The sequence below is a fragment of the Protobothrops mucrosquamatus genome, unplaced genomic scaffold (assembly GCF_001527695.2).
Source record: "Protobothrops mucrosquamatus isolate PMUCROS unplaced genomic scaffold, P.Mucros_1.0 scaffold6077, whole genome shotgun sequence".
NCBI classification, from domain to species: domain Eukaryota; kingdom Metazoa; phylum Chordata; class Lepidosauria; order Squamata; family Viperidae; genus Protobothrops; species Protobothrops mucrosquamatus.
The window spans coordinates 1-7,421 of NW_015391916.1; the positions used below are offsets into that span (position 1 = coordinate 1).

General features: G+C 39.1%; 1 pseudogene; it reads right to left on the minus strand.

Moving 5' to 3' along the window:
* Positions 1–459: 459 nt before the first annotated feature.
* On the minus strand, positions 460–6,418 carry LOC107300080 (annotated as a pseudogene).
* Between the last annotated feature and the right edge of the window lie 1,003 nt (positions 6,419–7,421).

Genomic DNA, 7,421 nt, shown 5'->3' on the forward strand with positions numbered 1-7,421 from the left:
AGAAGGTCTTCATTTGGAATCAAGATATAGAGTGTTCTAAACATTTGAAATACGATTTGAGTTGCTTCCAAAGAAAATGATCTGCTGCAGAATTATTTATCCAAAAAAGTGTTTTAAACGAAAAACAGAAAATAATTCATTTAGCCTGTTTTATAATAGGCAAAGAAACAATCAAACAAATTAAGTGCTGTAATAGAAGCAGAAGAGCCAGTTTGATGTAGTATTTAAGGCTTTAGGTTAGAAACTGGGAGATCGTGAGTGCTGGTCCCATCTTGGGCATGAAGCAGCTGGATGATCTTTGGCCAGTCATTTTTTCTCAGCCCTAGGAAGAGGCAATGGCAAGCCACTTCTGAAAACCTAGCAAAAAAGCTATAGGACTTGTCTAGGAAGTCTGTGAGAATTGGACATGATTTAATGAAAGAAAAAAAGAATAGAAGTTGAAACTGAAGTTGAAGTGATGAATGGTCATCTCTTTTGAATCAACTAAGAGAAGTCAAATCAGGTTATATCAATTTATCATCCTCTCAATGTACATAAGTATAATCATTATGACTTCATAAATCATGATTAAACAAACTTAGTAATTTTTTTCAACAATTCTTCTTGCTCGGAGAAGAGGCAGTTGTGGTTTATGGTGAAAAGGGCTTTTGCGCATCTCCATCTGCTGTGCCAATTGTGGCTGTTCCTGAAAGAGAAGGCTTTAGTAGTTTAAAGACAAGAAGGACTAGAGGTGACACGATATTAGTGTTCCAGTATCTAAGAGGCTGCTACAAAGAAGAGGGGGGTTAACTGGAGATTGGACAACCATTTGGCTGAAATGCTATAGGGTTTCCTGCTTGAGCAGAGGGTTGGACTAAAAGACCTCCAAGGTCCCTTCCAACTCTGTTATTCTGTCATTCTATTCTCTTCCACAAAGTAGCTTCTGTGTTAAAAGTTTGAGAAATAAAAATGCATAGTGGAACTGGGAATAGTATGAGGGATGTAGTTCGTTACATACAGAATGCAGAAAAAAATCAGTTGAGAAATAACCTTATCAAAATGGATAAAATCATATATAGAGTAGACGTAGACAGGGAGAAATTTTTCACATTGTCTGAAAACTTTAGGACCAGTAGTCATCCAAGGAAACTAACTGAACTTGAAGAGATCAAGAAAAAGAAAGTACTTCTCACCGTGTATAATTAATCTGTGGAATTGATTACCACAAAACAGGGCGATGGCCACTAACTTGAATGCCTTTAAAAGGGATTGGATAGATTCATGGAATGTTAGCTAAAAACTAGAAAGTTGAAAGACCCAATTTTATCTCTGCCCTGGGGGCAGTTTGATTCCAAATACCAATTTGAATGGTGAATGGTAGTGGGATAAAGGTAAATTCTCAGTCTCCTACTTGAGAGCACCCTAGAGGTATTTCATTAACCACTCTAAGAAACAAACCTTGCACTATAATGGATCTTATCCTGCTCTAGCAAGACTATGCTTATGCTTATCCAATCTATCCAATCTACAGGGCTTATTAAAATTATGAAAATGCTGGTGATTTTGGGCTGGTCTTTCTCAGTCCAACTCACCTCAAGGGTTGTTGTGGGGAAAATAAAAAGCAGAAATATTGGTATGTTTGCCATCTTGAGTTATACAGGAAAAGGTAGGATCAAAATGATGATGATGATGATGATTCTATTTTTCTTTTAGCCATGTCTCAGACCCTACAGACAAATGGCACACAACCATTGAGCAAAACATGGAAACTCAGCTTACATGAACTTGAAAGAACACCTCAGGTACTGTAGTTACTTTCTTCTCCATCTTTGTATAGTGGTAACAGTTTGTATCACTGTATTGTTTTAGTGTAATGTGATCTTCCACACCACAAATTTGTACCAGAAGAAATTACCATGTTTCCCCGAAAATAAGACAACCCAGAAAATAAGCCCTATCATGATTTTTTAGCGTGTGCCTAACATAACCCCTAATCGAAAACACGCCCTAGTTAAGAGCCCACCCACTCCATCCCACCGTCTGGTTGCTCACAGTCGCAACGGGGCAGGAGAGCGCGTGTCACTCTAGTGCCGCTGCCACAAGGTGGGGAGATGGGGAGGGGTGGAGCTAGACAAAATGACAGGGTAAGGAAACAAGTAATAGAATTGCCAATCCAGCTTTTGCTTTCTCCATGCCTGACTGAATTACCAGCCAAGTTCTCCCCACAATATAGAGCAGTGGTGTCGAACCTATGGCACGGGTGACAGAGGCGACACTCAGAGCCGTCTCTGTGGGCACGCGCGCCGTCGCCCCAGTCCTAGGCCTTCAGCTAGGTTTTATAAAACCTTTTCGCCTTAGGCCTCCGCCACCGTGTACAAAAAAAAAAAGGTTCAATCAATCAGTCAATTGCAACTTCTCACGGGAAAAAAGATCTTGCAAAGTTGGAATTGATTGATTGAACTTTTTAGTCCCACCCAGTCTGCCGTTACCACCGCAGCCATGCCCACCCAATGGGCCACACCCAGCCAATGGGCCACGCCCACCCGGCACCCGACGATGCATAAGTGGGTTTTGGGTTGCAGTTTGGGCACTCGGTCTCTAAAAGGTTAGCTATCACTGATATAGAGGATGATTTTGCACCTGTCAACACAGTTGGTTTCTCCACTTATCACCCACTAGCTTATCCTTAAAGAGATAAGTGTGTATATAATAAAAAGCCATATCTCTCTCGTTTAAAAGATGTTGGGTCAACTCTAAGCATGTCATTATTTATCGGGATAATGCAAGACATAGATTTTCATTTTGCTACATGAATTAGTTTGCAACCAATGGTCAAACGGATCTTTTTCTAAATGACAGAACAATAGCAAAGTTATCAGATTATGTCTGCTATACTCACCATGGTTTAAGTGCCTGATGTAATCGTTCACCATGGTGCTGAATTGTTTCTGAGCTTCTGAATCTGGAAAACAGTAATAATTATGTCTAAGGAAGGGCTGCCACAGGTAGACTGAAAATTCCTTTGGAGGGCTAATAAAAGCCTGGGTATTCTCCTTTTCACTGGAACCTTAAATATATGCATATGTTTATGTTTTTAGTCATTCCAACAGGTTTACATGTAATTATAGACAAATTCCCAGTAGACAGGAATTTTGCCTTAACATTTGTGCCACCAATGCTTAGTTTTCATTGCAACTCTAGGTGCTCTAGACACCACCCAGGTTGTAGCATCAGCCTATCTGAGCATTCAGTGAGCAGATTCCTTAGTATGGACTCACATTTCCCCAGATTCAGAATGTATAAGTTATGTGCATCAGATGGGCAGTTATATAAATTTAATAAATATATGCATACATACCATCCCTAATCTGAGTAATTTGTCTCCGGCATCAGAATTGTGCCTCAATGCCTGTTTTCTTGAATATTAGTATTTACTTGACTTTCATTATGTCTCTGCCTGTTACTTTCTCTGCTTGTATTGAGCTTCAGTTGTTGCTCTGGCTTTTGAGTCTGATATAGCTCAAACTATATTACATTTCAGGACAATCATAGGATAGCACTTTATTGTGTAAGGTAGGCGAGCTTATTAAGTGCAGGCCTTTAAACCATGTTTGTAACCTTTTATAAAGACAATGCAACACTTGAAAGAGAACACCAATTAAAATGCTAAGCAGTATAAAAAATAAAGGGGAATGGGCTATACCTTACCATTAGGTTCTGGGAAATGTTTATCGGATAGTGAGTTATATTCTTCCCCTGTAATTAGCACTTTGCCTCCAACAGGGAAAATGCAAGTCTTTGAACTTACTCCTTTCTGGAATGACTAGAATTAAGAAACAGTGGTAAATATTTTCTTTTTAAAAAACAAAACAAAACACAAAAGCACCTTTGACTTAAGAAGTGGCTCCTAAAAATGAATGAGAGAATGTGAACAACACTTAAATTTCAAAATCCAGAATAGGAGGTAAATAAATGCTCTAAGTAACCACATAGGTCATTCACCCCAGCCTCACTTAAAATTTCCATTTATCTAACTTTTTTTAAACTGCATTTTCTCTTCCAATAGGATTCTAGGATCCTCCTGGAAGATAGGATCATTAATTAAACTTAATATAATAGTATGTGTAAAATAAAATAAATTAGACAAGTAGTATGTATATCATTTATTTTACATTAAATATAAAATCAAGTAATAGAATTAACTTTTTTTGGGTATGGTATAGATTTTTTTCCTTAAAAATAAATGATGATGGAGGGCATCTCTGATACGATATTCTAAGACCTTCTCCTGATCAATGCCATTAATTTAAAAGTTAGGCAATGATGGGGCCAGAATGCAACTCTGCTTAATGCTTTGAAAAGTGGAAATATAATTCATCAGGTTGTGCAAGCATTTCCCATGCATAAAGGTATTTTTGTTTAGGACTGTCTCTCCCGAGACAGGGGTGCTGATGACGCAAGTGAACCCATTTCATTGTTGTATTTACTGTTATGATATTGTATTCATTGTCACATTAATTATGAATACAATTAAATAATCAAATCAAATCTTTACCTAGGCATTTACTTGGAAGTTTCCACCACAGAGATATCAAAGTTACAACCTCCCAGGATGGCACAACAGTCTGCTAATCACCAGATGATGACTTCATGACTTTCAGTAACCTTTCTTACCTCCAGTTGTCTGACCTTGAAAACATCTATCTCTAATCACATACTGGGAATACATCAAGTTACAACGTGGAAAAGAATGCAGACAAATGGGATAGTTGGTGGGAAAGACTAATGTCCTTTGGACGTGTTGATTTCTCAAAGGCACAAAGGAAATCCCAGACACAAAAGGGATTGGAAAATGGTAATACTCATATACAGTATTTGTCCTTGGAGCAGAATAATTTGAGGTCTGGATAAAAAAAACAACCACTTTAGAATACTAACGACTTCTTAAAACTTTTTTTTAAAATGGAAAATAACATAAATTGCCATCCTGTTTTATACTTTTTATTTTTAAGGTTGTCTATGAATGTTCTTGAAGAATAGAAATCATGGGTGATTATAGCTCAAGGCTTTTGAGGAAGGCATGTCCAACTGCCCAGAAAGGGGGAGGGGGAACATAAACGTGGGTTGATAGAAAATCTCCAGGGTTAGCAAAGCACCTCAATTTCCATTTTGTCAATGTGTAAATTAGTATTTTATTTTACACATCTGCCTATAATATGCTCCAAGGGTTACAAATGTGCCCAGTGGCTCAGAAAGTATACTCATTTACTAGTTTTCCATCTCAGATAGAATCCAACAGATCAGCAGTGCTAAGCATCATGCTTGCCTCAGAGCTTAATAAATGAACAGTTTACCTCTTTGCTTTCAAAGCTTTCCACAGCGTAATTACTTTCAATGTGTATCTCTCTTTCCATTTCTTCAGGTCTTCAGCAAAATGTGACACCTCTCCTTCATAAAGCACCATGCTGGATGATCCAGGCGGCTATATAAAAATAATACCAAGAAACAGAATGAACTTCTTTTCTTTTGTAAAGTCGGCGAAAGGGTCTAGCATCTTAGAAAGATTGGTGTAGAACTTCAAAGCACTGATATGAACGTATGAGATTTTTCATGCTACTACAACAAATAGTGATTTATGTGATTTATGACTGTTGATTGGAGGAGGGAATTGTGCTTTGCTACTTTGTGCCCGGGGAGGGGAATTCAGTTTTTGGTTTCGACTATGTAGTGCCGATACTTTGTTTCTCGAATAAAAGTGTCTTTAAGGTAAACAGTGCCTCTATGTTCTTTTGAAGAGTTTCATCTGTCGGAACCATGAGAGTCAGGGGGGATGCCAGATTCACTTAACAACCGTGTTATTAAATTAACAGCTGCAGTGATTCACTTAACAATCCTAGTCAAGAAAGGTCATAAAATGGGGTAAAATTTACTTAACAGTTTCGCTTAGCAAACAGACATTTTGGGCTCAATTATGGTCGTAAATCGAAGATTATCTGTAGTCCATACACCATGGTTGAAGAGCAATAACGATCCATTTTATGAACCACAGAAACATTAACAAGCCCAATTATAACGGATGCAAATCTTCAGTGAGAGTTTATCAGTGTATAAAAGCCTATATATAGTCATATCCATACACAAAGTGTCTATTAAATATCTTGCTGTCTGCTCATTGTGAGGCCTTTCCTGGGATTTACATTGGAACTTTTCTATTCCTTGGAAATATCCTAAAGCTGATCCAATTGTTTCCTGCTCTTTCTTTCCTAATCTTAAAACAATGCATATAAATTGAGGTACATACATCCTGTAGTTTTCTGGCACTGAATTAAATCAGTCCCTTCCTCTGCAACAAAACACTCTGCTCATTCAAAGCCATTTTCTTACATCTTTTTTAAAAAAAGGTTACTTGAATGAAAAGCAACATGGTAGCTTTATGCATGTTGCGTGTTAAGCCCTAAACAGCTTGGTTTGCTTTTTGTAAAACAAGTTAAAGAATAAACTGCAGCCATTGAATGGAAATCAGCCATTGCAATCTATTCAGTGAATCATGGTTAAACTAGGGACCGCTTAGTACAGACATGTCAAACACAAGGCCCGGGGCCGGATGCGGCCCGTGAAGTGGTTTCATGTGACCCGCGAAGCCATCCTGGAAACGGAACGGTCCCTGCTGCCTTGGCCCTGGCCCACAAGGCGGTCTGGAAACAGCGAGGAACCATCCCCTGCGCCTCGGCCCCACCCCCTGGGTGCATGCTGGGGAGGTGTCACCCTTTATGAGGAATGAAGAAATGCACCACCGCCTGGAAGTGGCCAGCAAATGGCCCTCGCCTACTTCACATATCTGGGTTGATGGGCTCTGCCCTGGTCCCACCCCTTTCTGCCAGAGACCTTCAGATCTGTCCCACTCCTGCCCAGGCCCCCACAGGCACCGTTGACGCGAATGATGTAGAGCTGGCCACACCCACCCACTAGGATATCCATGAAATACACATCTGGGCTCTGATTTCCATTAAATGCAAACTCACCACCCTTTCCGTTTTGTCATGCACACTAGACTGGAAACTCTCCATGCTTAGCAACATCTGACCAGGGTACAAAATGTTTCTTCCCTAAGCAGATGAAAAAGCAAATTTTGCAGCCATGAGTTTAGTGAACACAGTAGCATCTAGATTTCTTCCCATTTTTNGGGCAAACCAAATAATAATTTTGTTTGCTAGAGAGAAAGCCTGAGTCCTTGAACTTAAATGCTTGCGTGGCAATTATTTCTTCTATTGCTAAATTTAAATCTTTGCAACATTAACAATGATTTTTTTTGCTGCAGCAACCGTTCACCCACAACGTTATGTGCACATGGGCTAACAGTACCTGCATTTATTCACCAAAGCACATCTAATGGTCATTCTATGAAAATCACTTTCAAATGACTTCCTATAATGACCGTCACC